Raw genomic sequence first — 16,157 nt, forward strand, 5'->3', positions numbered from 1 at the left:
CTCCGGCTGAATTCTTCAAGATTTCCTTTGGAACTTCGGAAGACATTCTCCACTTTGAACATATTTAGTACAATAGATTTTAATTTATAGAAGCAAATATTTATAGATATAATCAATATCATTTTTATCTAATGAAAAACCTATTTTACTATTAAAACTTTCAATAAAATGTAGTAATAATGTCTATGGGCTTAAGATATTACATAACATTCTCCTTATTATTTGCTTGCAATTTTCATTCTTAAAACCTCTTCAAAGTCTTACTCTTCAGGAACACGAGAGAAGGATTCATTAATATTTATGCTATCTGTACATCGTTGTCTTCATGCTCCATCATCAACAACATATCTTGTAACAAATTTTTGAAGTTAATCCATTACGTTCTGTTCTAGGTTTTATACTGTATATGTATATATATATATATATATATATATATATATATATATATATATATATATATATATATATATATATATATATGTGTGTGTGTGTGTGTGTATAAAATGAAACATACAAAACAAGATATATATACTTTATATATATATATATATATATATATATATATATATATATATATATATATATATATATATATATATACAGTGTATGTATGTATATATATATATATATATATATATATATATATATATATAATTATTTTAGAATTATCTAATTTTACAGGAATCTATAGATTATTATTATTATTATTATTATTATTATTATTATTATTATTATTATTATTATTATAAGGAAGTAAATAATCTGCAAGAGAAGTAAAGGATAATTAAAGTAGAATATTTTAAGAACAGCAATTACATTAAAACAAATTTTTTGTATACAGTATATACTATAACAACTTAAAAAGAACAGAGGAAGAGAAATAAGATAGAATAGTGTGCCCGAGTGTACGCCCAAGCAAGAGAACTCTACCCCCAGGCAGTTGAAGACTGATACAGAGGCTATGGCACTACCCAAGACTAGAGGCTTGATTTTGGAGTGTCCTTCTAGAAGAGCCACTTACGATAGCCAAAGAGTCTCTTCTCCCCTGCACAATTGCAATGCATTAATAATCTATTGTGGTTAAAGAAAGAGTATACCCCGTAGGTAAACATGTGAAGCTTAATTAGCCGAATTCCAAGTACCGAAAGAGGTCCCGTTCAATCTTGAACAAAATGAGTGCCAGCTACCTTCAATGGGCTTCCTGTTGAACGGTGAGGGAAATATATAAAGTGATGATAATTGGTTTAATCAAATGCATAAGTGATATGGAGAGTTGAATAAGTAAGTAATGGGTATTGATATAAAAATAGTAGAATGATTTTCTTATTTCTTATATAAATATATCGTAAAGGAATTGTGTAAGGAATGTAGGTACGGTCACGAGATTGGATGAAGGCTTAACGTTGGGTCTTTAAAGTAATGACGTAGTGAGTCATCTATCTGTAAAATAAAATCTACGTCAAAACAAATACGCCTTTTCTCCTACTGAGAATAGAGAACATTTCAAATGTTTTAATGGACTTAGTTTCATATTAACGCCCTCCTATCTCGAGCGTGTGTGTGTCAAATACTTCATAGTTTCATTTAGATTTTTTATATGTGAAACTGTCAGTTGTGAATTTAGAACCAATGATGCCATGCTAAAGTAACACACTCATGTATAAGTATTGAGATATGAATGAAATGGCATCTAAAATGTCCATATCCTCATTACAGAACGCAAGGAAACCATATACGATTCATCCTAATGAAAGAGGTTAAAACGTACTGTAACATTCTTGGCTTTTTGTAAAAGTCTTGCGTAAGACGTTCGCATTTGGTATGCAGTGTGTGGGGCTTGGCACTCGCCACCTGGCTAAAAGCGACTCTTACACTGCAATAACAATGTCTAGAGTTTTCCGATATATGAAAAATTTAGAATGATGTTTGAATGCGGAATGCGAATAAAATTCCCAGCGATAAGTTTGCTCTGATGAGATATTTATACAGCAGATGTGACATAAGAAGGTCTGAAATTATGAAAAAACATACTTCTCTCTTTACCTCTCATCTCGAGGTATAGAGAGAATACAGAAATTAGGAGTATATTATATGGCCTATTTGAATATATATTCTTATATATATATATATATATATATATATATATATACATATATATATATATACATATATATATATATATATATATCTGTCAATCTATCGATATATATATATATATATATACATACATATATATATATATATATATATATATATATATATATATATAGCTATCTATCAATCTATCGACAGAGATAGATAGATAGATAGATACTTGAAGACGACTAGTATATTATTGAAAACCTTTATTCTTTTTCGTAATGTTAATGATTCAATCCTGATCTAAGCACACATTGCCATGAAATCACAAGGTTTTGTAGCCTGAGTTTTACAAAAAAGAGGAAAGGAGAGAGAAAACATTGGACAAAAACTTGCAGAACCGTCCTTTTCCTGTCGACTCATGAACCATAATGATTGTCCTACGCAAAAACTTTATTGTTGATTGGATTTCCCATTTATGGAAATAGTAGGCCATTTTATATTAAATACGATAAGAAAGGTCATAATCATTCGACATTATTATCATTGTTGGTCGTTTTGGTCATAATCTCTATTAAGTAAAATTCATTGTATATCTTTACATATTTGTTTGTGCATGCAGTGTGACAGTACACTGATCTCTTTATGGCTTAATTTGCATTTAACGGGAATGTTCATCAAATTATCTTTGAAAAGTTTAACCAAACATCTTTAAAATATCAATCAAAATATATCAAAAGGGTGTATTCAATTTATCCCAGCATTAAATTTTCTGTAACCTGCTACATATAAGAATTCGTCATTTGTAAATTACTTAAACCTAAATGTATGAATTACGTTTGCTGTGATTCATATTTTACGTATCTAAATACTTCGAGAAACGTGCATAAAAACATTTTTTTTTTTAATTCACTCCTTTATCAATACTATTTTTATTATGTTCCAGAGGTTGTCTTGCTAGTGTGCGGATTTTGATGATATTTAGTAGCGAAAGCTAATGAATAATTATCTGAGGAATATTTCGATAGGGGGCCTGCTGTTTTGGATAGTTTTTTGCTCAAAAACCAAAACAAGTCAATTTTTTTGGATACTACACACTGTAGACTAATGTTAATCCAGTCATTACATTGTTGAGCATATTTCCGCTGTTTATGACTGTACATAATGCACAAGGCGGTAAAATAATTTGACTTATTTGTTGTTAATAGAATACATTCGGTTATTGATTTGGAATTTATTTTCTTTACAGGTAAGTGTGCAGCCAATTTTAATTGTGGACATGGAGATAACTACGGAAGGTAAGTTTAAGTCAACATATGGTCGTTTTAATTTTTAAGGATTATTGTGATCGTATTTGATGTTTATAGAGGTTATTTTTATAGTATTTTGCTAATTGAGTCAATTCAATGTGGTTGACATTTCATATTTATTCTCTGTTTAAAAGAGTAGTTAACTAACACTTTTCTCGTGTTGTATTCGTCAGCAAAGTGATAGTATACCCTTGAGTAAATTGAAATTGAGTGATTCTCGGCAACATGTGTCCAGAAAATCACTCTTTATAGAGTGTGTCAGCTCACTATAATGGTGAACATCTTGACTGCGAACACAGAGACCTATGTATTTCCAATTCAGAATTCAAGATAAAGGAATCTCAAACAAAGTTTGCTCGATGTAGACTTCCAATTTATTGATTGTGTAAGTATAAATTAGAATAGCGCCAACGTTATCCCTGCGTGTCGTAAGAGGCGACTAAAAGGGACGGGACGAGGGGGCTGGGAACCCCCTCTCCTGTAAAAAATTCCTGCGAGACACCGACAAGGAGATGGAGCTGGGGGGAGAGTGACTGCTCCCCGCACTCTAGTTTTGGGGTGTTTGAATGTGCGTGGATGTAGTACGATAGAGAGTAAAAGATGTGAGATTGGAAGTATGTTTAGAAGTAGAAGGATGGATGTATTGGCCTTGTGTGAGACAAAGATGAAAGGAAAGGGTGAAGTGATGTTTGGTGAATTGTCTGGTAGAGTGTCTGGGATTGAAAGGGGAAGAGCGAGAGAGGGTGTGGCGTTATTGCTGAGTGAATGGATGACAGGTAAAGTAGTGGAATGGAAGGAGGTATCATCTAGGTTAATGTGGGTAAGGGTTAGGTTGGGTAGGGAATGTTGGGCGTTTGTCAGTGCGTATGGGCCAGGTAGTGAGAAAAGAGAAGAAGATCGGAATGAGTTCTGGAATGATTTAACTAGGTGTGTAGAAGGACTGGGTAGAAGGAATTATGTAGTTGTTATGGGTGACTTAAATGCTAGAGTGGGCGCTGGAGAGGTAGAAGGTGTCATTGGTAAGTATGGCGTACCAGGTGAAAATGAGAGTGGTGAGAGACTGGTAGACATGTGTGTTGAACAAGAGATGGTAATAGGTGCTAGCTTCTTTAAAAAGAAAGATAAGAATAAGTATACGTGGGTAAGAGTGGCAAATGGAAGAGTAGTAGAAAGGGCATTAATGGATTATGTGTTGGTAACTAAAAGAATGTTTGGAAGATTGAAAGACGTGCACGTGTTTAGGGGTATGGCTAACGGTATGTCTGATCATTTTTTGGTGGAAGGAAAATTAGTTGTAGCAAAAGAGTGGGGGAATAGAGTAGGTGGATGTAAAAGGGAGGTAGTGAGGATTGAAGAGCTAATAAAACCGGGGGTAAAAAGTAAATATCAGGAAAGGTTGAAAATGGCATATGATGAGGTGAGAGTAAGAGAAACTGGTAATTTAGAGGAGGAATGGAAGTTAGTAAAAGAAAATTTTGTTGGGATTGCAAGTGATGTATGTGGCAAGAAAGTTGTTGGAGGCAGCATGAGGAAGGGCAGTGAATGGTGGAATGAAGGAGTGAAGGTGAAAGTGGAAGAGAAAAAGAGGGCTTTTGAAGAATGGCTGCAGAGTAATAGTATAGAGAAGTATGAAAAATATAGAGAGAAAAAGGTGGAAGTAAAGCGCAAGGTACGTGAGCAAAGAGGGCAGCTGACCTGAGGTGGGGTCAGGGATTGGGTCAGTCATATGAAGAGAATAAGAAGAAGTTTTGGAAAGAAGTGAAGAGAGTAAGGAAGGCTGGCGCAAGAATTGAAGAGACAGTGAAAGATGGAAATGGAAGGTTGTTAAAAGGAGAGGAGGCAAGGAAAAGGTGGGCGGAATATTTTGAAAGTTTGCTGAATGTTGAGGATAATAGGGAGGCAGATATAATTGCTGTTCCAGGTGTTGAGGTGCCAGTGATGGGAGGTGAGAATGAGAGAGAGATAACAATAGAGGAAGTGAGGAGAGCACTAGATGAAACGAGAGTAGGAAAAGCATCTGGTATGGACGGTGTGAAAGCTGAGATGTTGAAGGAAGGGGGTGTGACTGTACTTGAATGGTTGGTGAGATTGTTTAATATGTGTTTTGTGTTGTCAATGGTACCAGTAGATTGGGTTTGTGCATGTATTGTACCACTATATAAGGGTAAGGGAGATGTGCATGAGTGTTGTAATTCAAGAGGTATTAGTTTGTTGAGTGTAGTTGGAAAAGTGTATGGTAGAGTACTGATTAATAGGATTAAGGATAAAACAGAGAATGCAATCTTGGAAGTACAGGGTGGTTTTAGAAGAGGTAGGGGTTGTATGAATCAGATTTTTACAGTTAGGCAGATATGCGAGAAATATTTAGCAAAAGGTAAGGAGGTGTATGTTGCGTTTATGGATCTGGAGAAAGCATATGATAGAGTTGATAGGGAAGCAATGTGGGATGTGATGAGGTTATATGGAGTTGGTGGAAGGTTGTTGCAAGCAGTGAAAAGTTTATACAAAGGTAGTAAAGCATGTGTTAGAATAGGAAATGAAGTGAGTGATTGGTTTCCGGTGAGAGTGGGGCTGAGACAGGGATGTGTGATGTCGCCGTGGTTGTTTAACTTGTATGTTGATGGAGTGGTGAGAGAGGTGAATGCTCGAGTGCTTGGACGAGGATTAAAACTGGTAGGCGAGAATGACCATGAATGGGAGGTAAATCAGTTGTTGTTTGCGGATGATACTGTACTGGTAGCAGACACAGAAGAGAAGCTTGACCGACTAGTGACAGAATTTGGAAGGGTGTGTGAGAGAAAGAAGTTGAGAGTTAATGTGGGTAAGAGTAAGGTTATGAGATGTACGAGAAGGGAAGGTGGTGCAAGGTTGAATGTCATGTTGAATGGAGAGTTACTTGAGGAGGTGGATCAGTTTAAGTACTTGGGGTCTATTGTTGCAGCAAATGGTGGAGTGGAAGCAGATGTACGTCAGAGAGTGAATGAAGGTTGCAAAGTGTTGGGGGCAGTTAAGGGAGTAGTAAAAAATAGAGGGTTGGGCATGAATGTAAAGAGAGTTCTATATGAGAAAGTGATTGTACCAACTGTGATGTATGGATCGGAGTCGTGGGGAATGAAAGTGATGGAGAGGCAGAAATTGAATGTGTTTGAGATGAAGTGTCTGAGGAGTATGGCTGGTGTATCTCGAGTAGATAGGGTTAGGAACGAAGTGGTGAGGGAGAGAACGGGTGTAAGAAATGAGTTAGCGGCTAGAGTGGATATGAATGTGTTGAGGTGGTTTGGCCATGTTGAGAGAATGGAAAATGGTTGTCTGCTAAAGAAGGTGATGAATGCAAGAGTTGATGGGAGAAGTACAAGAGGAAGGCCAAGGTTTGGGTGGATGGATGGTGTGAAGAAAGCTCTGGGTGATAGGAGGATAGATGTGAGAGAGGCAAGAGAGCGTGCTAGAAATAGGAATGAATGGCGAGCGATTGTGACGCAGTTCCAGTAGGCCCTGCTGCTTCCTCCGGGGCCTTAGATGACCGCGGAGGTAGCAGCAGTAGGGGAGTCAGCATTATGAAGCTTCATCTGTGGTGGAAATGTGGGAGGTTGGGCTGTGGCACCCTAGCAGTACCAGCTGAACTCGGTTGGGTCCCTGATTAGGCTGAAGGAACATAGAGAGTAGAGGTCCCCTTTTTGTTTTGTTTCATTGTTGGTGTCGGCTACCCCCCAAAGTTGGGGGAAGTGCCTTGGTATATAGATAGATAGATAAAGCGTTAGTGCAGGTCTATTTGGGTGTTTTATTACACAACAGACCTTTCATAAATATGGCGTCTGGCTGACTGGGCCATCACACAGTGCAATGTGGTCACTTGAAAGGGAAAGTTCTTTGAGTTTTTAAACAGTTTGTAGCATTTCCTACAGGTTAGTTTTTTAGAATTGATTGATTGGTCTTCTGGTTACAATATATTCACGAAAGCTAGATACAACATACCTTCGTAAAGGGATAGGGACATTAGTTATCTCACACGGTGAACTGTAGGCACTACTAAGGTGGCTTTGAAGCGTTGCTTTGGCCCTTAACTGCACTTGCTTTGTATCCTTCTACTTTAACTCCTTTCCATCTTTCTTTCTTTTATTTGGCTGTCCAACCTCTCTTACTTCATCGTGTAATTTCTGGGTTTCCTCTTTTCCGCTTGGACTCTGAATGGCTTCACAGGCCCTAGGGCTGGACTATATAACACACACACACACATGTATATATATATATATATATATATATATATATATATATATATATATATGTGTATATATATACATATATATATATATATATATATATATATATATATATATATATATATATATATATATATATATATATATATATATATATATATATATATATACTGTATACTGTATATATGTTTATTTGTATTAATATACATTAAACCATTAGGTTTACGGATAACTGAATACATAAATTTTGATAGACGACCATGGAATTGTCTAGTAGCAAAAGTTTCCCTCCTTATGTGCATTTTTGATACATAAGTACTGTACGAACAAGATTATCCTGCAAGAACAGAATTTCTCCTGTGTAATGAAGTGCTTTAAATGTTTTATATGAGTTGGAATATGTGTCTATGAATAATATTCTACACTACATACACAATGAATGGCAAGCGATTGTGACGTTGAGGTACGATCTATAAGGGATTCAGCATATGAAGCTTCATTTGCGGTGGATAATGGGGAGGGTGGGGTGTGGCACCCTAGCAGTACCAGCCAAACTCGGTTGAATCCCTCGTCAGGCTGGGAGGAGCTAAGAGAAGAAAGTTCCCCAATTGATCTTTTTGTTTATGTCGGCTACCCCTTAAAATTGGGGGTAGTGACTTTGTAGATAGATGTACACTATTACCTGTAATGTATATGCGATATTAGTGTTTAGATTAGGCATATGTCTGAAAAAAATGGGGAGGGATCTTTTGTAACATATTTTCTCTAATCATCATTTTCTTATAGAGGAGGGAACAGACATAAGCCAATAAGTATTTTGTAGAAAAGAGAATTATCGAAAGGGTTTGCAGAAGGAATGGGAAAATGGCTGTGTCAGGCTAATCAGGATTTCTGGTTCAGAAAAAAACATACAGTACATACTGTACCTCCTACTGTAATTAATCCAACTGCCAAGACCAGCTGCTGAGCTGTGTTTATATATATATATATATATATATATATATATATATATATATGTATATGTATATATATATATATATATATATATATATATATATATATATATATATGTATATATATATGTATATATATATATATATATATATATATAAATATATATATATATATATATATATATATATATATATATACATATATACATATATGTATATATATGAGATAATGAGGGGTAGATGGAGATGGCTTGGGCATTTTTCTTTGCACTCCCCAAATTAGTTCACCGAACGTTCAGCTGGGCTCCACAAGGCACTAAAAGAGTTGGAAGACTGAGGGCTGTGAAGCGCGAAGTAGGAGATGATGAATGGAGAAGATTTGAATTTAAAGCTTAAGATAGAGATGACTGACGAAATCTAACCGAAGCCCTCTGCGTCTATAGGCGTAGGAGGAGATGATATATATATATATATATATATATATATATATATATATATATATATACATACATATATACATAATTATATATATACATACATATATACATGTATATATGTGTATATATATAAATATGTATGTATATGTGTGTAATATATGCATATATTTTTATATCTATACATATATATAAATGTATTTAAATATACACATATACATATATATACACATATATATAAATATGTATATACATATATACATATATATATATATATATATATATATATTTACACAAATGCATATATGTATATACATACATATATTTTTATATAGACCTATATATATACATATATTTAAATATACACACACACACATATATATATATATATATATATATATATATATACATATTTCTATATATATATATATGAATATATTTATATAATACATATATTTATATATACATGTATATATACATGTATATACATTTACATATATACATATATAATGCATATATATACATATTATGAATATATATGTATTATATATACATATATATTCATATACAAATTTCTATTTCTATACACACACACACACACATATATATATATATATATATATATATATATATATATGTGTGTATTATATATACATATATATACGTATTATATATAAATATATATATATACATATATGTATTATATGTACATGTATATATACATATATACATACATACATACATACACATTTACTGTATATACATTTATATATATATATATATATATATATATATATATATATATATATGTATGTATATAAATGTGTATATATGTATGTATATGTATATATACATATATATATATATATATATATATATATATATGTGTGTGTGTGTATATATATATACTGTATGTATATATATATATATATATATTATATATATATATATATATATATATATATGCGTGTGTGTTTGTTCCTGATGTAGTAAGTTTGTCATTCGTTCAAATTATGTATTTCTTATGTATATTTAAGTCGCCCAGCGGGAGGGGAGGGGAGGTTGGGGAGCCGCCCAGCGGGAGGGGAGAGGGGGGGAACCGCCCAGCGGCAGCGGGAGGGGAGGGGGGAATCGCAGCGGGAGGGGAGGGGGGGGGAGCCGCCCAGCGCCAGGGAGAGGGGAGGGGCGGAGCTGCCCAGTGGGAAGGGAGGGGGGGAGCTGACCAGTGGGAGGGGAGGGGGGGAGCCGCCCAGTGGGAGGGGAGGGGGGGAGCTGACCAGTGGGAGGGGAGGGGAGGGGCGGAGCCGCCCAACACTAGGGGGAGGGGATGGGGGAAGCCGCCCAGCGAAAGGGGAGGGGAGGGGGGTAACCGCCCAGCGCCAGGGGGAGGGGAGGGGGGTGCCGCCCAGCGCCAGGGGGAGGGGAGGGGGGAGGAGCTGCCCAGCGCCAGGGGGAGGGGAGGGGGCAGCCCCCCAGCGCCAGGGGGAGGGGAGGGGTGGGGGAGCCGCCCAGTGCCACGGGGAGGAAAGGGGGAGCTGCCCAGCGCCAGGGGGAGGGGAGGGGAGGGGGAGAGCCGCCCAGCAGGAGGGAAGGGGAGGGGGGGAGCCGCCCAGCGCCAGGGGGAGGGGAGGGGGGGAGCTGCCCAGCGCCAGGGGGAGGGGAGGGGGGGAGCCGGCCAGTGGAATGGGAGGGAAGGGGGTGAGCCGCCCAGCGCCAGGGGGAGGGGAGGGTGGAGCCGCCCAATGGAAGGGGAGGGGGAGGGGAGGGGAGGGTAGAACCCCTCAGCGCCAGGGGGAGGGGAGGGGGGGAGCCGCCCAGCGCCAGGGGGAGGGGAGGGGGGGAGCCGCCCAGCGCCAGGGGGAGGGGAGGGGGGGAGCCGTCCAGCCCCAGGGAGAGGGGAGGGCGGAGCCATCCAGCGCCAGGTGGAGGGGAGGGTGGAGCCCCTCAGCGCTAGGGGGAAGGGAGGGGTGGTGCCCCACAGCCCAGTGCAAGGGGGAGGGGAGGGGGGGAGCCGTCCAGCGCCAGGGGGAGGGGAGGGCGGAGCCATCCAGCGCCAGGTGGAGGGGAGGGGAGGGGGGAGCCGCCCAGCAGGAGGGGAGGGGAGGGGAGGGAGGGAGCCGGCCAGCGCCAGGGGGAGGGGAGGGGGAAGCCGCCCAGTGGGAGGGGAGGGGAGGGGAGGGGGGGAGCCGCCCAGCGCCAGTGGGAGGGGAGGGGGGGGGGAGCCGCCCAGCGCCAGCTGGAACTGGGGGAGCTCTTCCCTTCCACCGGGAAGGGGAAAGCCCCGCCAGGCTAACGATAAAGAGTTCCTCTATCAGGCTTAGTTTTAAGAAAAAAAAAATGAAGTCTTCATAAAAGAATGCGGTTTCCGGAGCTCCGAGAGAGAGAGAGAGAGAGAGAGAGAGAGAGAGAGAGAGAGAGAGAGAGAGAGAAGCCAGTAGAATTCAACAATTTCTTCTTTTGGCTTCAAGTGAAGTCTAAATGTCTTCAGGTATGAAGGAGAGAGAGAGAGAGAGAGAGAGAGAGAGAGAGAGAGAGAGAGAGATAGAAGCCAGTAGAATTCAACAAATTCTTCTTTTGGCTTCAAGTGAAGTCTAAATATCTTCAGGTATGAAGGAGAGAGAGAGAGAGAGAGAGAGAGAGAGAGAGAGAGAGAGAATCGACAAGATAAAGATATACAAAAAGGAATTAAGAAAAAAAAAATAACGAAAGGAAAGATCTATTCATAGTTTTCTTTTTGTGCGAATCGTAACATATATCAGCTAAGAGGCAAATCTCACCCTCTGAAGACCGTTCTGGAATCATTTTTGTTTCATCTTCGTTCATTCCCAGAATGTAATGTTCGCCTTTTGTATGGGTTTCCTTTGTATTCGTGTTAACAATTATGGAAATAATTGGAAGAATAAGGAATCTCAAATCTCTCTCTCTCTCTCTCTCTCTCTCTCTCGTAGGAATCTTCAAAGTGTTTCCGGAGGAAAATAGGAGAAATTTTACGCTGAAGACGATTTGTTTTTTTTTCCGAGGATTTCATTCCTTAATTCTTCGTTCATTTTCACTCCAATTATGGAAAACTCTATCATATTCTAATGGACGGTGTAAGAGAGAGAGAGAGAGAGAGAGAGAGAGAGAGAGAGAGAGAGAGAGAGAGAGAGAGAGAGCATTCTTTTCATATTTCATATCCGTTTATTCACAGGAGAGAGATAGAGAGCATTCTTTTCATATTTCATATCCGTTTATTCACAGGAGAGAGAGAGAGAGAGAGAGAGAGAGAGAGAGGGAGAGAGAGAGAGCATTCTTTTCATATTTCATTTCCCTTTATTCACAGACAGTAACGTTCATTCATCTCCTCTTTGATTAAACGGAAATGAAATATGAAAAGAATGCTCTCTCTCTCTCTCTCTCTCTCTCTCTCTCTCTCTCTCTCTCTCTCTCTCTCTCTCTCTCTCTCTCTCTATATATATATATATATATATATATATATATATATATAAATATATATATATATATATATATATATATAAGTATATATCAGCCAATATTAGTCCACTGCAGAACAAAGGCCTCGGACTTTTTTATCAATTTGTGTCTTTTTATGGTCTTTCTATGTCAATTTATACCCACAAATTTTCTTAGTTCGTCAATCCATCGTTTTCTCTTCCTTTCCCTGCTGGTTTTGCGATAACTAGGGACCCATTCGGTTATTCTTTGTATATCTATTATATTTTCTTATAAGATATTTGGTGCTATTATAGTATGCTATCTACCGCCGATTTTGCTATCTACCACCCCTTTCTGACTTTAGTATGATGCCTACCATCAGTCCCTAAGGATACGGTCTACTTGCTAGTCCGCCTCTAATAAGGAGGATCACTACCGACTTTTCACCATAGCTAATCTGTCTCTTTTACAATCCCATTTAGATCATTACTGTTGGAAAGTTCTGAGAAAAGGAGACGATGTATTTCCTGCTTTCTTGAATGATGTAAGATATGTTTACAAGCAGTAGTAGAATAAATTTTTTATTGAATTTTTTTTCATAGAATATTTTCTTTCAGTTTTGTAATATTTGATTTTTTATTTGAATAACTTGTAACATTGTTGTATGAAGAGCCTTGAATAATTTGTGATAAAAGTTTCCCTACAAATTGCTTATAATTATGCACCCATGTTGTCCTGCCAATAAATATTATTAAACTATCATTAAAGTCCAATGAGGATAACATACTGGTGGTAAGTAATCTGTTTGATAATCCTCATCAAACAGGAGGATTAACATTGACGGCAGATTACATACTTTGTGGTAGATACCATACTATAGTAGAAATTCGACGGTAGATAGCATACTATAATGGAAATTCGACGGTAGATAGCATACTATAATAGCACCAGATATTTTCTTACAAGTTACAGTGATAGTATCACCTTTCCAACTCTGGCTAAGGACCTGATTTAAGTCGTTTATCGTTATTTTAAGATTCATTGACGTCAGAAATTTATATATAGAAGAAACAAAACCAAATAATTTTCTCCATTAGTCATTTTGAAAATATGAAAAAAGAGATAGAAAAATAATTGGTGCAAAAGTGCTAAACATAAAAATCGGTCTCTAACCGTATTTATCACAGCTGGAATTTCCTTAACTGTAAAGTCCTTTGTAGGAATTTGTACGTCTCGGTAATATTATTGAGGAAAGTTAAGGAGACGGAATACTCATTTCTGTCAGAATTTAGAGTTAGGTGAGCACTTTGGTTCTTGGCATTAACTCTAAATTACATATGAGGACAATTTTATGTTGTTTCCACTCAAAGGTAATTCGTGATTTGGTTTGATGATAAGTTTTTCCTTTTTTTAATTTATTTTAAATTGGAAAAATACTAAACAGACCAAAGAATCGTATCCTGCAGCTAGGTTAAATAAATCATATTTGTCTTGGTAATTTTGGAGATATATTTTTCCATGTTTTTTTCTTATGGAACGTGAAATAATGTTAACGATAATTATCTTATTGTATATTTGCTTCTGCTTTCAAATGATTACATTCTTCAAGCATGGAACCCTTCTGTTATATCACCTATATAATAAAGAGAAAGTGTATATATATATATATATATATATATATATATATATATATATATATATATAGATAGATAGATAGATAGATAGATAGATAGATAGATAGATAGATAGATAGATAATAGATATATATATATATATATATATATATATATATATATATATATATATATATATATATATATATATATATATATATATCTTTCCCTTCAAGCCACGGGGAAGGGGGTAGTCAATCTCCCTGGTGAGATGCGGTTACCCCGAGAGTTACACTCTGAAACCAAAATCTCCCTCAAATGGCAGAACCAGCGTGTTGTAGTTAGGAAATAGGGGGTTGGGTGGGTTGAATACGTGAGTGTGCTTGTTTATCTGAACTTTTTGACGGCTCAGATATACTAGTTGGAGACTAATGTCAATAACGGCTCCATTATCTTTCATTGAAGTTATTAGATGGTTAAGTGGACAGAAAACGGATCCGTTTTTGTGTCCATCGTAATATGTATAGTATATATGCATAAATTAATGTGTACAATGTAAATGGATAATTATTATGATCTAGGAACAAGAAGAAACAAAAAAATTCCCTGTTGACTTTACAGAAATGGTGTGAGTTGAATAATGTATGGTTGTGGTAGCCTATTGGAAACATCCCTGTCTGGCGATCTGCCAGTCCGGGGTTTGAGCCCCCTTCAAGCTCGATAGTTTCTCGTAGTGTCTGTAACCTCAGCATCCATTTAAGCTAAGGAGGGGGGGGGGGAGCCTGTAGGTTTAACTGCAGAGTCATCAGCGTCCATTGCTTGGCACTCCCTGGTCCTATCTTTGGTAGAGAAGGGAACTTGTTGCTAGTCATATGAATATATGTCCAGTCTCTGGGGCATTGTCCTGCTAGGGTTCTGTCAGTTTCCCTTGCCTCTGCCATTCATGAGTAACCTTTAAACCTTTAAATGGATGCTCATTAGACGACATGCTTAGAGGGAAGGCTTTTTCGAAAGACAAGAAATTCCTTAAATGTAATTCTACTTTTTCCAGTATTACGTTGATCTGACTTTTATATACAAAGTGTATGTCAGGAAATTCTTTCATTGGAATTGCAGATTTATTAGCATAACAGTTGGATATTTGCTATTACTTTTCAAAGGGACTAAATGATAGAATTGTATTAGTAACTAGATTTTGGTTTATTTTAGGTAGTTTAGCAAGTAGTTTGAAGCTTTTAATAATTATATATTTTTCAAATGATTTAAAATTAATTTACTTTTAAGTAATATGAATTTTTACAGATTTGGTAATTTAATTTAATTTGTGTATTGGTTGATATTTGTTCTTGGGGCGTATCAATTTATCAAAACTTTCAAACGAAGTTCATTCAGCTTTTGCAAAATCTCTTCTGCCTTGTGTTACATACGAATGCAAAACAGAATTAATGTACACCACAACATAAAAGAGATTTTCGGTTTTGCCTTTTGAAAACTAAGAGTTATTCTAAGACGAGAGAAACCACATATTCATCTTTAATTCATCCGTAATTATCGAGTCACTTACGTCAAAGACAGTTCCTATGATATATATATATATATATATATATATATATATATATATATATATATATATATATATATATATAATGTATATATGTTATACAAAAATATTTGTGTATATTAGTGTTTATATATACACAGAAACAAATGGAGCCATTTGTAGTCCAATGCAGGACAAAGGCCTCAGACATGTCATTATTCATGTCTGGGGTTTGGTGATTTTCAACACCAATGCAAATCGTTGATGGTAGGAAATTTTAGTGTGACCTCTCACAGGAATCCACCTGGTATGCGTGCCCCTGACTAGCACAGCTTTGCTGATCCTGACAATACGCAAACTCTTTCACCACGTTGAAGTATCCCCACCCAGAAAGGTGTGTGTGTATCTCTCTCTCTCTCTCTCTCTCTCTCTCTCTCTCTCTCTCTCTCTCTATATATATATATATATATATATATATATATATATATATATATATAATGTATAATATGAAGGTAAACCATGTTACTTCGATAGCACTGATCAAAGCTACTCTTTTGATACAACAACTCAATGTTA

The sequence above is a fragment of the Palaemon carinicauda genome, chromosome 3 (assembly GCF_036898095.1).
Source record: "Palaemon carinicauda isolate YSFRI2023 chromosome 3, ASM3689809v2, whole genome shotgun sequence".
Taxonomy (NCBI): Eukaryota; Metazoa; Arthropoda; class Malacostraca; order Decapoda; family Palaemonidae; genus Palaemon; species Palaemon carinicauda.